The 17,386-nt window shown below is 48.0% G+C and overlaps 1 long non-coding RNA gene across 5 annotated transcripts; it reads right to left on the minus strand.

The window, feature by feature from the left end:
* Positions 1 to 1,486: 1,486 nt before the first annotated feature.
* Positions 1,487 to 16,502, minus strand: LOC117703773 (uncharacterized). 5 transcript variants are annotated; one of them, XR_013109031.1, is made up of 4 exons: positions 16,443 to 16,502; positions 15,390 to 15,616; positions 2,662 to 5,874; positions 1,487 to 2,339 (listed from the first exon to the last, which is right to left on the minus strand). It is a non-coding gene; the product is annotated as an uncharacterized LOC117703773 (long non-coding RNA). The 5 variants fall into 5 exon arrangements; XR_013109032.1 differs by lacking the exon at positions 16,443 to 16,502 and adding an exon at positions 16,209 to 16,287; XR_013109034.1 differs by lacking the exon at positions 16,443 to 16,502 and having other exon boundaries at positions 2,662 to 2,755; positions 5,822 to 5,874; positions 15,390 to 16,200.
* Positions 16,503 to 17,386: the final 884 nt, after the last annotated feature.

Raw genomic sequence — 17,386 nt, forward strand, 5'->3', positions numbered from 1 at the left:
GGCCTGACCCTAAAGAAAGCCCTTCCTCCCACCGCAGAAGTCCCACAACTCCCCCAGCTCTTGCCAGAGTTAAATCTTTGCAGAAACCCAGTCCAGTTAAGTAAACTGTTTCCACATACAAGCCACCACGGGGCTTCTCTGGCGGCATCCGGAGGGCCTGTGTTTCTCCACGTGGTGACTGTCATCTCCGTAACATACCACTGAGAGCAAGCCCAGCATTCCAGAGATGACTCCACCAGCTGAGGAATTCTGCTGGCCCTGGCGCGCTGGACTTCTGTGAGATGTGTGAGTTTGCGACAAGACCTGCATCTTTCATGATGTTGTGTGTCGTTGCCGCCATTCCCCGCCCCCACCACCGTGCATGCGTGTCTTTGCCACGGATTTCTAGTAAACTGTTCAAACACGCACAAGCTAAATTGAACCCTGATGGTGGGGCGCTTGCTCCCGGGCCCCTCCTGGCTCTGGAAACAACGGGCCAGTGCGCAGTTTATTTGGGTTGGCTGGTTTCATGCTGTTCAGAATCTGCTTTGGGGGTGGGGGTGGGACAAACCCTGCCCGTGTTTAGATTTATAATTTATATTCCAAGCACAAATACCTCATAATGGAGCTAGAAATGAGAGCCAGCCATGAGCAGGCCATTATGGGCTGGCATTGCGAGTGTGTGGTTACATTAAGGAACCCCAAACTGCTTTCTGTTAAGTCACCTTCTAACCGACACGTGCCCATGCAGCGGGCACACTGCCAGCTTGGCCTCTGGACCCATGTCAGTTCTTCTCAACTGGAGATGCTCAGTGCTCAGTCCCCTTGTACTCCTGCCCCCTGCCCCATTCCAGCTCCCATGTGCATGAACACACATTAAACTGAAGAGGAAGCAGAAACCAGGAGCATAAAAGTCCACTCGTTTTCATGGACTTCAGGCGTTGTCTGTTTTGTGGTGCTGGAGACTGTACACGCTGGGCTACTGTTCTACCACTAAATCACATCCCCAACCCTGGGTTTGTTTCCTTGAGATAGAGTCTGATTATGAAGCTCAGGCTAGCCTTCTATCTTGTTCTCATTGCTGTAATTGTATTTGCTGCCACACCCAACTTCAAATAAGAGATTTCATTCAACTGTAGGCAAGACCAAGTGATTCCAGTACCCAGGAGGCAGAGGCAGGAGAATCACTGCAAGTTTGAGACCAGCCTGGTCTAAGTAGTGAGCTCTAGGGCAGATAGAGCTGCATAGCAAAACCCTGTCTCAAACAAACAAACAGGGCTGGAGAGTTGGCTCAGCAGTTAAGAGCACTGGCTACTCTTCCTGAATTCAATTCCCAGCAGCCACATGGTGGCTCACAACCGTCTGTACCTCTAGTTCCAGGGCTTTCAATACCTCTACATAAACATACATGCAGGCAAAATACGTTAAAGCACATAAAATGAAAATAAATTATAAAAAAATAAGTAAAGAAAGAAAGATATTAATTAAAAATAAACTAGTCAGGCAGTGGTGGTACACACTTTTAATCCCAGCACTTGGGAAGTAGGGACAGGCAGATCTCTGAGTTCAAGGCCAGTCTGGTCTACAGATTGAATTATAGGACAGCCAGGGCTACACAGAGAAACCCTGTCTCGAAAGCAAAACAAAACAACAAAACAAAACAAAAACAAAAAAAAAAAAACCAAAGGAAAAAGAAAAACAAATAAACAAGGCATGGTAGCTCAACTAGTGGCGGAGGCAGGAGGATTCAAGTTTGTGATTTGAGGTTGGCTACATAGTGAGACTTTGTTTAGAAAGAAAGAAAGAAAGAAAGAAAGAAAGAAAGAAAGAAAGAAAGAAAGAAAGGGAAGTAGGGAGGAGGGAGGAAGAGAAGGGGAGGAGGGACGGCACAGGGATCAAGTCTAATGTGCCATGGGTTCACTCACTAGGACACTGAATGTCCACCGTGATATGGCTACCATTCATTTATTTGGTATCAACCACTGTTCTCAGGGCAGAGGAGTCAGCTCTCCAAAGTACTGGGGACTCAGTGACACAGTACCTTTGCAAACAGTTCCTAAAACAACAGAGAGAGGTTGAGTGACATCTCTTTTATTAGGTAGGGCAGAGCTTGGCAGTAGGGCACTGTCCCCAGCACTGCAATAATAACAACAGAATTTGTGATATGATCATTCACTCAAGAAATATTTGAGTCGCTGGCACTGTGTTAAGGGTTGGAAAGAGAATGTCGGGAATGTCCCCGATCGAGACTGCTTATGGCCTGTGAGGGGTCAAAGACTCCTAGGACGTCAGGAGAAGAAGCTGAGAGATTGCTAAAGGGGTCCAAGGTGGCCGCTGCCCTGCTGCTGTGTAGAATGCACCTGGCCAGGGAGTTGGGAAGGGTTACCCGGGCACCGCAGCCTTTAAAGTGGCAGGTACAGCAACCAGACTCAAACATGACAAGGGGAAAGGGCTGCCCCACCCACCCATCCACCCACCTGGGATCTCACCCTGGGTTAAACTGGAGCAAGAGCCACAGAGAGAGGGTGGCTCAGTGGATAGAATGCTTGCCACGCACTTGCAAAGGCCTGAGTTTAGGTCCCCAGAAACCCCCATAAAAAAGCCAGGTGGGGGTGGGGGTGGGGGTGGGGGTGGGGGTGGGGGTGGGGGTGGGGGTGGGAGAGATGGCTCAGCAGTACTCACTGTTCTCGAAGAAGCTCTGGGTTCAGGTCCCAGCACTGACAGGGAAGTTTGTAACGTCCAGTAATTCCAATTGCAGGAGATCCAATGCCCCTTTCTGACCTCCGAAGGCACCATTTGAAGACACCACACAGTGAACATGTACATTCAGGTAAACACATTAAAAAAAAAAAAAAAAAAAAACTCGTTTTTAAAAGAAAGAGAGAAAGATGGGAGCTAGAGAGATGGCTGAGTGGTTGAGAGAGCACACTGGCTGCTCTTCCAGAGGACCTAGGTTACATTCCCACACAGACAGGGGGCTCCCAAGTGTAACTCCAGTGCCTGGGAATCTGGCTCCCCTACTGGCCTCAGGGAACACTGCCTACACATGGTGAACAGACATATATACAAGCAAAACATATACATATTGACAGACAGACAGACAGATCTGACCAATTAAGAGTGATTCTTGTTCTTCTAAAATCCAAGTTCAGTTCCTGTAACGCCCTCTCCAAGAGATCTGACGCCCTCTTCTGGCCCCCGAGGGCATCGCACCCACATGACATAAACTCACATAGGCACATACACATAAACAAAAATAAAAAGCAGGGCAGGAGCAATGGCTCAGTAGTTTAAGAGCACAATTTGTTTTTGCAGAGGACTAGAGTTCAATTCCCAGCACCCACATGGCAGGCTACAGACATGCAGTTCCAAGGGATCTGATGCTCTCTCCTTGAGTCTAAGGGCAGCAGCCATGTATGTGGTATACAGACATACATGAATGGGCAAAATGCCTATACACATTAAACAAACAAACACACACTAAGGAAAGAAAGAAAGAAACAAAGGAAGAAAGAAGAAAGGAACAAATAGATAAAAAAAAAATTTAGCCAGGTGTGATGTCGTGCTCCATTAACCACAACACACAAAAGGCAGAGGCAGGTGGATTCCTGAGAGTTCAAGGCCAGCCTGGTCTACATGGAAAATTCCATGACAGCCAAGGCTACACAGTGAGACTCTGCCTCAAATAAAATAAAACACAAAACTAAGATTCAGGGAGATTCAAGAAGACACAGACATCAGCCTCTGCCCTCCACACACTTGTGTCTGCACCTCCCCTATACACTGACAGGAACATGCCAAGCACATGCCAAGCACATGCCAAGCACAGAGAAGCCTCAGTGTGCTTTGCATTTAACTCTGCATTTCTTGGGAGTGCTAGAACCTGAAATCTGCATTTCCCAAGACTTAGGGAAGTTCATCTTTGTTCCATACTTACTTAAAAACTAGAACATCCTCAGGTGCCCTTTATAAACACTGCCCCCACCACCGTGCTGCCTGCACACAATGGTCCACCTCCCCGGACCTGCACCAGTCCCTGCTGGAACCTGTAAGCTGATGGCCGAACTGTTATCATTACTTAGGTGTTACTATGCATGTGATTTGAAGTTTCTGTTCCAGCACTTGCAGGCTGGGGCAGGAAGATCACTTCAAGTTAGAGGCTAGTCTACCTACCCTACAGAGAGGTTTCCAACCTTCTCAAAGGCATCTGGAAAAGGGCTGCCTCAAAAACCAGACAAACAGACTAACAAAATGGCTCCACAGTTAAGACTGTGGCATGCACCTGAGATGCCAGCATAGCTGCCCCAAGAATTCAAGGCCAACTTGGACTGCACAGAACCCTGCCTCAAAAGTCCCATGCACTCCCTTTCAATTCCAGCACTCAAAGGGCAGAGGCAGTCAGAGCTCAGTGAGTTCCAAGCCAACCTGGTCTACATAGTGAGTTCCAGGCCAGCCAGGGATATATAGTGGACTCTGTCTGTAATAAATCAGTAGATAAAATATTTTCTTCTTGTTGTTGTTGTTTGTTTGTTTTTGAGACAGGGTTTCTCTGTACAGCCCTGACTCTCCTGGAACTCACTCTGTGGACCAGGCTGGCCTCGAACTCAGAAATCTGCCTGCCTCTGCCTCCCAAGTGCTCGGATTAAAGGTGTGCGCCACCCCTGCCCGGCAAAATATTTTCTTTTTTAAAAGCAAAAATCCTAGAGAGGGAGCCAGGCCTGGTGTGTGTTGACAGGTCAGTCTCTCCAGGGCTACTTTGAACAAAACAACGGGAGATTAAATCAAGCCCAAGGAAAAATGGCCCACGCAGGTGGACGAGCTGCCGCCAGCCGGCGCCTTGACAGCACACTTGACTTTACAAGTAGGAGAACACTCTAAGAAAATGACAGGTACAGTACAGAAGCCACACAAAGAGGAGCCTCACAGTTTGCCACAGCCAGGTGTTGCAACTGTGCTTAATTACATGGGCTGCGTGTTTACCCCACAGGAACATGGGTGTGAGCACCAACAGCAACACAAAACACGTGAGTAACCAATCCCTGGAGTTATGGTGTCACAGCGGCCTCGTCACTGGGAGAGAAGGGATGACATTCCACTCCATCCCTCAGATGCATGCTGACGGATGCTAACACAGACTTTGATTGACAGCCCTCAGACCCTCCCTCATTAGCAGGGACTATGTGCCAGAATAGATCTGGATGCTGAAATGATTTTTTTTCCCTTGGTGTTTTGAGACAGGATCTCATGTAGGTCAGGCTAGCTTGGAATTCAAGCCTCCACCTCCCGTGTGTGGAAATGAAGTAGAAACTTCTGAAGTCCTTCTCAGAGCATAAGCTCCTGGCGCTCCTGGCGGTAGGCTGGGGTGAGGGACGATAAGCAGACAGAGCTGGTAGTCATGACAGAGGGGATCCTGTCCAGAGCCTGAGAATTCTCAACAGCAGCAGCCAGCTGGAGAGACAGAGGATGAGGTGAGCTAAGAAGGGAAGATCAAGGCTTGTCAGGCAGAGGCTGTCGGACACAGACTCAGGGAGATGCAGCCCTGATAGAGGATGGGTGTCATCTGACTGGATTTTCCCAGAATCCTGCCTTCTCGTACTGGACCACAGAGGAGCGAAGGTAGAAGGAAGGAGATCCGAGAAAGGGCAACCATCCTGGCAGGAGGTGATGGTGGCCGAGTCCAGGGTGGGAGACGGGTGGTGAGGACAGAGGAATCCTGAGTCACAATGCGGGCAGATAGGGCTGCAAGATAGCTGGAGGGCACAGGCAGCTCCCAGAACACCAACAAGGGCAGGCTGGCTGCTTGGATCTGTGGGAAGGTGGCATGGTTGTTTGCTGAGATTACCTGAAGCAGGACTGCTGTGAGTTCAAGGCCAGTTTAGGCATCAACGTAAGATCCTGTTTCAAAAGATAAGGTCGGAAGGAAATAAGGAACAGGTGGCTCTTTGCACATCAGGTCCTAAAATTTTGTAATCTTTGGATGGATGTCTTTCTTTGGAATACTTTAAAGATTTATCTTATTTTCAAGATTTGTTTTTATCTATAGGTTTGTTGCCTGTTGCACATGTGAATACTCGAGGAAGCCAGAAGACACCCTTGTATTCCCTGCCCCCCTTCCCCCCCCCCCAAGCTTCCAGTGGTTGTGAACTGCCTGTCACAGGGGCGCCAACTGAACTCAGGTCTTCTGCAAGAACAGAACGTAATCAGAGCCAACTCTCCAGCCCCTGACTCTGCAATGATGTGTGTGTGTGTGTGTGTGTGTGTGTGTGTGTGTGTGTGTGTGTGTGTGTGCGCCGGTGTATTGCCTGTATTATGTCTGTCTCTCCAGCCCATTTCTGTCTTTTTATACAAGGTTTTTTGATTTAGTTTGGTTTTGGGTATTTAATTAATTAATTAATTTAGAGACAGTGTTTCTCTGTGTAGCCCTAGCTGTCCTGGAACTCTCTATGTAGACCAGGCTGCCCTCAAGCTAACAGAGATCCTCCTGTCTCTGTTTCCTGAGTGCTGCGATTAAAGGTGTGGGCCACTGCTCCCAGCTTCCACTTCCATTTTATAGGGCGGTCTTTAAGACAGGGTCTCGTTTAACCTAGACTAGTTCAAATATGCTATGTAGCCAAGGCTATCCTCAAGCCCTTGGTCTTCTTGCACTCACCTCCTGAGTGCTGGGATAACAGGACTGCATAACAGTGCTCAGCTCATGGGGTGACCTTAGGGGACATGGTGGCCAGCCTAGAATACGGTCGAGACCCACGAGATTCCAGATCCCTGTGTTGCCCCTTCCCGGCCGAGTGGGCTTGTGTCAGTCGCTTACTCTGGCAGCTCTGGGTTTCCTCGTCCTAAAATAGAGCGTAATTGTTCCTGTCTCCCAAGGTGTGGGAGGAGGGTGACATCATATCTGTAAAGGTGTCCAACAGCCAGGACCGGAACCAAAATCAGATGACTGGGACCAGGCCTGGAGGCCACCAGGCAGTGCTAAGCAGCGAGTGGTGACACCCCTGAGCGGGGGTGTGGGGTGTGGGGTGTGGGGTGTGGGTGAGGACAGTCAGAGTCAGAGAGGGCACAAGGTTATCTGCTGCAGGTGGAGCTGAGGACACCGGGCTGTGGTGTTCAGTTCTAATAGGAGAAGGAAGGTCTAGCCTGCAACCTGCTGTCACTCATGGAGCAAGGTGAGAGAGGGGGAGGGACAAAATAAAGTCACTGTCCTTGAGACCAGAGAAGTCACTGTGCTCTTCAAAGAATGCACAGCATGGGAGACCAAGAGCAGAGTTCTGGAGGGATTCTGGTGTGGAGGCCATCATCAAACTGGGAGCAGGTACCTTAGCCTACAGAGCCATCTTCAGCCTGGCACAGAACTTTGTCTTTTGTAAGATTTATTTATTTATCTATTTTTAAAGATTTATAATTGTATTTATATGAATACACTGTAGCTGTCTTCAGACACACAAGAAGAGTGCATTGGATCCCATTACAGATGGTTGTGAGCCACCATGTGGTTGCTGGGAATTGAACTCAGGACCTCTGGAAGAGCAGACAGTGCTCTTAACCACTGAGCCATCGCTCCAGCCTCTGTAAGATTTATTTTTATGCCCAAGAATAACTAGAGTTTATGAATGAGGGTGCTGGGAACTGGAAGCCGGTTCTAAGGAGAAGGAGCAAGCTTTCTTTTTGTTTGTTTGTTTGGTTGGTTGGTTGTTTTTTTTTTATTTTTTTATTTTTTTGTTTTTTTGTTTTGGTTTTTCCAGACAGGGTTTCTCTGTGTAGTCCTGGCTGTCCTGGAACTCACTCTGTAGACCAGGCTGGCCTCGAACTCAGAAATCCGCCTGCCTCTGCCTCCCAAGTGCTGGGATTAAAGACCTGGGCCACCACCACCTGGCGGAGCAAGCGTTCTTAAGCACTGAGCTGCCATTTCCCTACAAGCCACTGCAAGAAGTTTTCAATGGCAATTAAAGCCGAGTCACATGACTAGAAACCCAGGATGTTGTATGGTTACTTCAAGTTCAAAGTCAGCCTGGGCTATAGACCAAGACCTTGTCTCAAACAAACAAAGATCCGAAAGGAGGAAGGAAGGCGGGGAAAGAGACGCAAGAGCATGGTGCATGCCTTTAGTCACAACTTCAATCCCCTCACTCAGGAGGCAGAGGCAAGGAGATCTCTGTGAGTTCCAGGCCAGCCTGGTCTACAGAGTGAGTGCCAGGACAGCCAGGACTACACAGAGAAACATTGTCTCAAAAAGCAAAATAAAATTAAAAAAAAAAAAAAAAAAAAAAAAAAAAAACCAGAATAAAGGGCTAGAGAGGTGGCTCAGTGGTTAAGAGCACTGACTGCTTTTCCAGAGGGCCTGAGTTCAATTCCCAGCACCCACATGGTGGCTCACAACCATCGGTAGTCGGATACCATGGGATTTGATGCTCTCTTCTGGTGTGCACACATGTAAACAAAATGCCCACATATATAAAATACATAAGTAACCCTTAGGAGAAGAAAGAAAACAGGCTGTGCACGGCTCAACTGGTAGAGAAAAAAGCAAACAGGCCAGATGGGGCTGTACTGGTAGTGTGTACACATGCACAGGAGGCCCTGGGCTGAATACCCAGTAGAGAAAAGCAAAACAGAAGCTAGCCACACAACATTCCAGCCTCGCCAGATTCAGAGAGCCATACAGATATCTGGGGGTTTGTTTAGACAGGATCTCAACACTGTAGCCCAGGCTGGCCTCACACTCTCAGCAATCCTCCTGCCTCAGCTGCTAGAAAGCCAAGCTTGGCCTTTTCGCTCTGAGACCTTGGTAAGGGTTTCCACCTCTCAGCCTCTTGACTGGCAGATGGAGGAAGGGGGAGTTCAACGCAAACTGCCCCTCTAAGATCCATGAGAACCGGTTCTGTCCATCAGCACCATCCTTCACAGCACAGACACATCTAAACTGTACATGACCTCTGACCTCCTGGAGTCTATCCTAGAGATACATGCACATGAGTGGTGCACTGGGCAAGCACACGGGGCGTCCACTGCAGCACTGAGTCATGGTGACCTTGATAGCTAAGTAAATTATGATATGCCTGTGCCTTGAAAAGCTAGGCAGCCAGAAAACAGGAGGGCAGGTAACAGGAAGTATCGGGATGACACATTGCAGAGCGGGTGCCTAGCAAGTCAGAAAGCTATCTGTGCTATGTAAGTAATGGAAGCCTTGGAAGGAAGGGGCGGGGCAGTCTCCCCTATAGAAGAACTTCCTTGTGTGGTACAAGGGAAGCATATTCACCTGGAGAATAAAACCATACAGACTCATCTAAGGAGTCTGAAGTGGGGAGTGTTGTTTGTTGGTTGGACTGAGACACAATTTCATGTACCACATGGGGACCTCAAACTCACTATGTACCTGGGGATGGCCTCGAACTCCTGACCTCCTCTTTTGAATTAATAGTACAGGGTTAGAGGTAGAGTTCATCTGAGGCGAGGATTAGAGCCCAGAGCTTTGCAAACGTTAGGCAAGCCACAGCCCAGCCCGGTGGGAGAGTTCTTGACCCATCAGACATCTTGATGAGAGACTAGCCTACTGTCCTTCACCACCATGGGTCTGATCCTGTGAACAGCTTGGACTCAGGAACCCCAAGGCATGGCTCCGTGATGACAAGGAAGCTGAGACCCCATGGCTTCCAAAGTTCTCTCTGCCTGCCAAGACAGAACCCACAGGGTCCACTGGCACTGTCTCCGTCACCTGGGGTGTGGCGCTACATCCATTGCCATTCATCATGGTGTCTGGCAGCTCTGTCCTCGGGCACCAGGCTATCCCAAATGAGGTCTCTGTAATCTGACTTATTTGTGGGTTTCTTTAAGACAGTCTAGAGTAGCCCAGGCTGCCCTCAAGCTTAAGGCAATTCTCCTGCCTGAACTCTCAGAGTACTGTGGTTACAAACCTATTCGGGTCACCACACCCAGCAGACTCTTAACTTTGAAGGTGATATCAGGAAAGATTTTCCTTCACATCGTGGAACTGATCAGCTGAGAAAAAAGATGGAGGTAGGCCGCACACCAACAAATCGGTAGCTGCTGAAGGTTGAGACATCAGGTGCGGCCCGCTTGTGGGGCAAACTTTCCCCTTACCTTCCTAAGGCTCTAGCAGGGAACCTGGGCTTCGCGCAGGGTGTCCTGGTTTAAGCCCTGCTGTTAAGTTAAGCTGTTAGTAGATGCTTTCGAACGCACTCATCAGATTGCCAGATGCTGGCTCTGGGGGGAAATGGAGCTGGAACAGAATTCAGCCCTCGGGCCGTCTTCAGTTCTGCCTTGAAGCCCTTGGGCTGGGCAGGACACACCTTCCACCAGAAATGTTTGTCTGAACTTGAGGAGAAAACGCCTCAGTCAAGAACTGCCAGGCATACCTGTCGAGCTCTCCAGACACAAACAGGTCTGGAATTACGAAGGGGTCATCTGATTTAAAGTCAAAACAAAACAAAAGGTTGGTGATGGTACATGCCTGCAATTCCAGCACCCAGGAGGCTGACATAGAAGGATTTTGTAACTCTGAGACTGGCCTGGGCTAATAGTAAGTTCTGGGATAGCTTGGGCTACAGCGTAAGACCCTCTCCCAAACAGAACAAAAGCAACCAAAAAAGCAAGCAAATGCATAAAGCCTTTGTCCTCACAAACTGTTTGCAGAAAGCTGGGGTTGGGGGTTGGGGGGTGGGTGGGAGAGGCCGCAGACCCTAGTAGTGGCCCGCCCCGCCTACTTGGGTGCACCTGTGTGCTTCTAGGCTCCTGTGTGGCTCCCTCCTGGGAACTAACTGCCTTTGGCTGACTTTGTTGTTGTCCCCAAGCTTCTCTCTCTTCTGGTGTAGTTTTACATAAGCTTGGCATTCCTTGAATTTCTTTTTTTTTTTTTTTTAATATGTTCACTTCTTAAATGACTGAGCGAAAAACAACTTCTCTAAAGTGTCCTGTCTCCTTCCTTCTGTCTCTTCTCCACGGCTGACCTCCTCCTTCTCCCTCAGGTGTGAGTCTGTGAAGCAAAAGCTGGAGTGAGGGTGTCAGGCTTCTAGAAGGCTCTAGAAGGTTCTAAAAAGTTCTGGAAGGTTCTGGAAGGCAATGTGGCTTGCAACCTGAGTCTCACCTTACATTTACCTGCAGGGTTGTTTCAGAGCAGGGGAAAAGACTTGATACTCTTTCTACCCTCAAACAATTCAGGCCAGAGGATGGTACAACATTCAGGAGGCAGAGACAGGTGGATCTCTCTGAGTTCAAGGCCAGCATGGTCTACATAGAGTTCCAGGGCAGCCAGAGTTACATGTCAAGACCCTTTCTAAATAAATAAATAAATAAACAAATAAATTTTACTTTTTTATGATTTATTTATTTGTTTTAAGTATATGAGTACACTACTGCTGTCTTCAGACACACCAGAAGAGGACATCAGATCCCATCACAGATAGTTGTGAGCCACCATGTGGCTGCTGGGAATTGAACTCAGGACCTCTGGAAGAACTGTCATTGCTCTTAACCGCTGAGCCAATAAAATGGTTTTAAGCCAACCATGGACATTTAAATGCCCTATGAAGAACAGTGGAGAACAGTAGGGACTGCCCTTCAGAGCAGGCCAAGGACTTACTTTTTCTGTGATTACATTTGCAAATTTACAGGGTTCCCGGTGACTCTGGACATGGTACACATACTTGAAATCGCAACACTTGGGAGATGAAGGCAGGAGGATCTAAAATTTAAGGTCAGCCTTGGCTAAATACCAAGTTTGAGGCTAGCCTGAGCTACATGCCACAAGCAAACAACAAACCTCCAAATTTACAAGCTGGGGGTAATAATACCTGCATATGAATTCTGTAGAGATTTTGTGTAGTTTGCTGGGAACTTAAGAGGTTTTCTTGGAGTCTCGGGACAAAGAAAGGAAATCAAGAAGGGAAAACCCTGTAAGCAGCCACACCCTAAGGGAGGAACCAAAAGAGATGCCAGATGTCCAGATCAGAGGAAAACTTTTGGGAAACAGTGTTCTCATTCCATCATGTAGGTCTGGGATCAAACTTGGGTCACCAGGTTTGGTGACAAAAGCCTTTCCCCACTGAGCCATCTCGCTGTCTCTTAAGTTGCATAGAATGAACTATAGTGACAATATTTTTCAGTGCTAAGGTCCAAAGGCAAGGTCTCTCATGTGCTCGATAACCAGTCTCCTGTAGAGCCCCGTCCCAGTCAGAGGCAGGGTTGTTGTTGTTGTTGTTTGGGGGTTTTTTTTTGGTTTTTGTTTTGTTTTTGTTTGTTTGTTTGTTTGTTTTTTGAGCTTCTAGTACTCTGGGCACTGTGTCAAACGTATTAGGAGCATTGCATCAGGGTCATGAGACAGACCTGAGGAGCAGGTATATTAGTAACCGTCACATAAATAAGGAAGCTGGGCCCTCACAGCACCTCAAATCTGTAATGCCCGCCCAGAAGAGCTGAGGAAGAAGCCCTGTGAGTCTGAGGCTAGCTTGGGCTACATAGTGAGGCCCTGGCCTCTCCAAGCCTTGGCTGGCTCCTTTGAGGAGCAGAAGTCTCATGTGTTAACACCAGGCTTCTGTTGGGAATCCTGGGAAGTACTTCCCACAAAGCCGGCAGCTGTCTTGATGGCGAAGACTCTATTCCATCAGAATGTTCCTCCTCTAGGTTAAGTCATGCCCTCATAAAGATTATGTCGAAGTCTTAAGACCTGACTGTAATACCAGCTACAGGAGAGGCAGAAACAGGAAGTCCCAAGTTCAAAGCCTGCCTGGGGTTTTAATTAGCGTTTTCTTTCTTTCTTTTATGGTTTATTTATTTATTTATTTATTTATTTATTTATTTATTTATTTGAGACAGGGTTTCTCTGTGTAGCCCTGGCTCTGTAGACCAGGCTGGCCTCGAACTCAGAAATCCACCTGCCTCTGCATCCCAAGTGCTGGGATTAAAGGTGTGCGCCACCACTGCCTGGCTCATGGTTTATTTATTTATTTTGAGACACAGTCTTACAGTGTGGTCCTGGCTGTACTAGAGCTCACTGTTGTAGATGAGGCTAGCCTGAACTTTCATAGATCCACCTGTGTCTGCCTCCCTAATGCTGGAATTAAAGTACTGTACAACCATGCCTAGCTGTAACATGTGCATGTTGGTCATGGAGGCCAGAAGAGGATGTAGAATCTGCTAGAACCAGAGTTACAGACAGCTGTGAGCCACCATGTGGATCCTTTAGAAGAACAGTTACTGCCATCTCTCCAGTCCCTTACTTAGAGTTTCTATTGCTGTGATAAAAACATCACAACCAAGCAGAGTGTGGAGGTGCTTGGAGCACACCTCAAGTTCCGGCATGCACTTGGGAGGCAGGCAGATCTCTGTGAGCAAACCAGCCTGTTCTACACAGTGAGCCTGAGTTTCAGGACAGCTAGGGCTACATAGTAAGACCCTGTCTCAAACAAGCAAGCAAACCAACAAACCAACTCAAAACTCCACCATGACCAAAAAAGCTTGGGGGAGAGTTTATTTCTTTGTACAACCCTCCGATCATACTGTGTCCCTGAGGGAAGTCAGGGCCGGAGCTCAGGAAGGAATCTGGAAGCAGGAACTGAAGCGGAGGCCATGGAGGGACACAGCTCGGTGTCCTGCCCATCATTTCTGGCTCGGCTGCTTTCTTACAACAGCCTGGACCACCTGCCCGGGGTGGCACTGCCCACAGCTAGCTGGGCTCGCCCATATTCATGAAGAAAATGCCCAACAGGCTTGCCCACAGGCCGGGCTATGGAGGCATTTTCTCAATTGGGCTTCCTCCCTCTTCCCAAATGATTTTACTTATGTCAGGTTGTAAAACTAACAAACACATTGGACCACGGAGTGTGTTCAAGGCTTAGCCAAAGAGTGAGATGTTGTCTCAAAATAAAAAGACACATGCATAGCGGGATCCTGTCCCCAAAATACAAAACTACAAAAAGGACTAGGAATGTAGCTCTGCAGGGGAGAGCTTCTTGCCTGGCTCTGGGAAGGGAGGAAGGCTGAGCAAGGGAGGCAAGGGAAGAAGGAAGGAAGGGAAGAGAAGGGGGTTGGGGTGGGGGGGTGGAACGGGAACAAAGAGCTGATCGTAAAGCAACCCAGGGTCTTTTAGACACTTATCACTTTAAGATAAGCTTCTTTGGGTCCTAAATCCAATCATGGGTACCCCTTATCAACACAGACTGCAGACACACAAACGCAAACCGACCTGGAAAAGGCCAAGGATGGTGGGGGAGAGACTGCGGTGATTCCTCTGGAAGCCCAGGAATCCCATGGTGACTGGCAGCTATGGGAGGTTGGGAGCCGAGCCTGGAACAGCCTGTCCCCAGAGCGTCTTGAAGAGGCCAAGCCTGATCACACCTTGCTCTCACACTTCTGGCTTCTAGCCTTTGAGAGCGAGTGGCTGCTGTTATCTGACTAGTGGAAGACTCAGGAGCCAGGAAAGCTCTTTCTCTTCACTGCATGTCTTCCCAGGCTATCAACTGGTAAGATACTCTTGTTAGCTGGAGAGATGGCTAGGGGCTAAAGTTCCTACTGCCCTTCCAGAGGGCCTGAGTTCAGACTCAAGCCCCCAAGCAGACTGCTACAACCACCTGGGCTCCAGCAAATCCAGTGCCTCTCCTGACCTCCTCGGTGTTTGGGCACACACACGCAGACACATGTATACAAACTTTGTTTTTACTTGTTTAAAGGTGGAGTGCTGGAGAGATTGCTCAGCAGTTGAAGGCACTTGTTGACCTTTTGGATGACCTTTGGATGACCTACAGAGTGTCTCACTACTGCCTGTGACCGGACCCTCTTCTGATTTCCACAGGCCCCAGGCACACATGTGTTGCACATGCAGGCACAATTATCATACATATAAAGAAAGTGAATCTTTTTTTAAAAGTTGTTTTGTTTGTATTTTTGAGATGGGGTTTCACTGTGTAGACCAGGCTGACCTTGAACTCACAGAGAACTCCTGCTTCTGCTTCCCAAGTGCTGGGATTAAAGGTTTATATCACCACACCTGGCATATACATATGTGTGTATATATGCTTTTAATATATATTTACATATGTATATATTTATGTTAAATATATAATATATAATGCAAATATATATTATAAATATATAATATAATAATATACAATACGCATATAATTTATAATTTTATAAAATATATTTATAATATATTATATTATATATTTATTATAATTTATAACATATTATGTTAAAATATAAAATATAATATAAAATATAAAACATAGTAAGTATATAATATAAAATATATATTTACATGTTAAATATATTTTTATATAAAACATGTTTTATGTTATATAAGATATAACATATAAAATGTTATAGATATATAATATAGTATAATAATATAATATTAAAATATATATTTTTTTGAGACAGGATCTCATGCATCATAAACTGACCTTGAACTTGTGACATTGTCAAGGATGACCAAGAGATGGCAATCCTCCTGCATCTGCTTCCAAGTGCTGAGATGAGAGTTTGAGAACCAGATAGTTTCTGTCATGCTGGGGATGGAGCCCAGTGTCTGGTGCATGCTAGACTAGTGCTCCACGATTAGCCATGTCCCCCGCTCCTCAGAATGATTTCCAATTACACCAAGAGGGCCTCAGAATAAATCCATTTTAGCCTGTGAAATGAGCCACACACGTAGTAAGGCATTCTCCTTCACTCCAAGCTCCAGCCAGGGGTGCGAGTGCGCGCGCACGTGCGCGCGCGCACACACACACACACACACACACACACACACACACACACACGATCAGTCCCCCTCCAAGGCCCTGAGTGTGGCTGCCTCTTTACTCATCATGTGCGATGAGTTTTCTTGCCTTGGTCCTTGGCTTTTGTCACAGATCCCTCCTGACCTCAGCAAGGTTATGGCCATAAAGAAGTCACCTTTGAGCCTCTCAGTGGTGGCATACACCTTTAATGCCAGAGGCAGAGGCAGGAGGATCTTTGTGAATTTGAAGCCAGCCTGGTCTACAGAGCAAGTTCCTGGACAGCCAGAGCTACACGGAGAAACCGTCTGGACAAACAAACGGAAACAAAAGTCTCCTTGGCAGAAATTTCCCTACATGTTCCATCTAAGTAGTCTCTCTCTCTCTCTCTCTCTCTCTCTCTCTCTCTCTCTCTCTCTCTCTCTCTCTCTCTCTCTCTCTCTCTCTCTCTCACACACACACACACACACACACACATCTATGCACTTACACTCATACACCTACCTCTCACACAAGCTAATAGCTGAAGAAATGCCCTTCCCCCACGGCCACCCCACTCATCTGGACATTTAATCACACGCAGCCTGCCAGACTCATTAACTCCCGGCCCGCCCCCGCCCCAGTCCCTGCCTCCCTCGGTAGATCACACGGAAAGGAAACACAAATCCGATTCTTCCAACCTCCAGATTTAAGCATCTTAGGAGCCTCTGAGGCTTCCCCCATCTGCTTCCCACCTACTTTCCAACAGAGATCTCCTCGGGCCCCTGCCCAGGCCCCGGGCTGGCTCGTTCAGCTCCCTGCCCCCCTCCCTAGCTCTCTGTCCCTGGAATGCTCCCACCCCCTCCCCAGCAGACTCCCACTCATTCCTGCCCGGGCCACTTCACCCAGGAAACAGTTCACCCTCCAGCTGACTTAGTCATTCTGTGTACTGCCTCTCCGATCCCTGGCCCTCGCTGAGTAATACCTCAAAATAGCAGCTGGTGTCTTCCGTGCCAGCCCTGAGTGCCAGGCACCGAGCAAGCACCTTTAGTATTGCGTTGGCCTGGATAAGCTGCCCTGCCCCCAGCCACAGACTTCGAGCCCACTCACAAACCTGACTCCCTAGAGGCAGCCCAGCCACACTAATTAACCTACAGGGTCTTCCTCTGCTGCACCAATCCCTGGGCTCAAGTGATCCCCTGCCTCAGCCTCCCTACTGGCTGGAACTACAGGTGTGGTCCACAGTTCCCGGTCCACAGTTCCCTCTCTTCCCGCCGGCCTCACTCAAACCCGAGCCTCCCCAGCCTCTGCTCGGCTTTATTTCCTGTGGCTCACCGAATCAGTTCAATTATTTTAAATATTATACCAATTTCTTTATTCCTTATTCCCCATTCCCCATTCATGGACCTGAAGATTGAGTTGAATCGCACCCACATGCTAGACAAGTAACCCACCACTGAGCTCTGTCTCCAGGGTGTGTGTGTGTGTGTGTGTGTGTGATGTACATGCGTGTGAAACAACGTTGCACAAGTTGGTTCTACTCTTCCATCACATGGGTCTGAGGGGCCGAACTCGGAGCATCAGGCTTGGCCGCAAGCACCTTTACCCACTGAGCCATCTCTAGCGCCAAACTAGTTCATCTAGGCTTGGTCTCCTTGCAGTGTCAGCATTAGAAGAACAGATATTTTTGTGATGTTTTTCTT

This window comes from Arvicanthis niloticus, chromosome 2, assembly GCF_011762505.2.
Source record: "Arvicanthis niloticus isolate mArvNil1 chromosome 2, mArvNil1.pat.X, whole genome shotgun sequence".
Taxonomy (NCBI): domain Eukaryota; kingdom Metazoa; phylum Chordata; class Mammalia; order Rodentia; family Muridae; genus Arvicanthis; species Arvicanthis niloticus.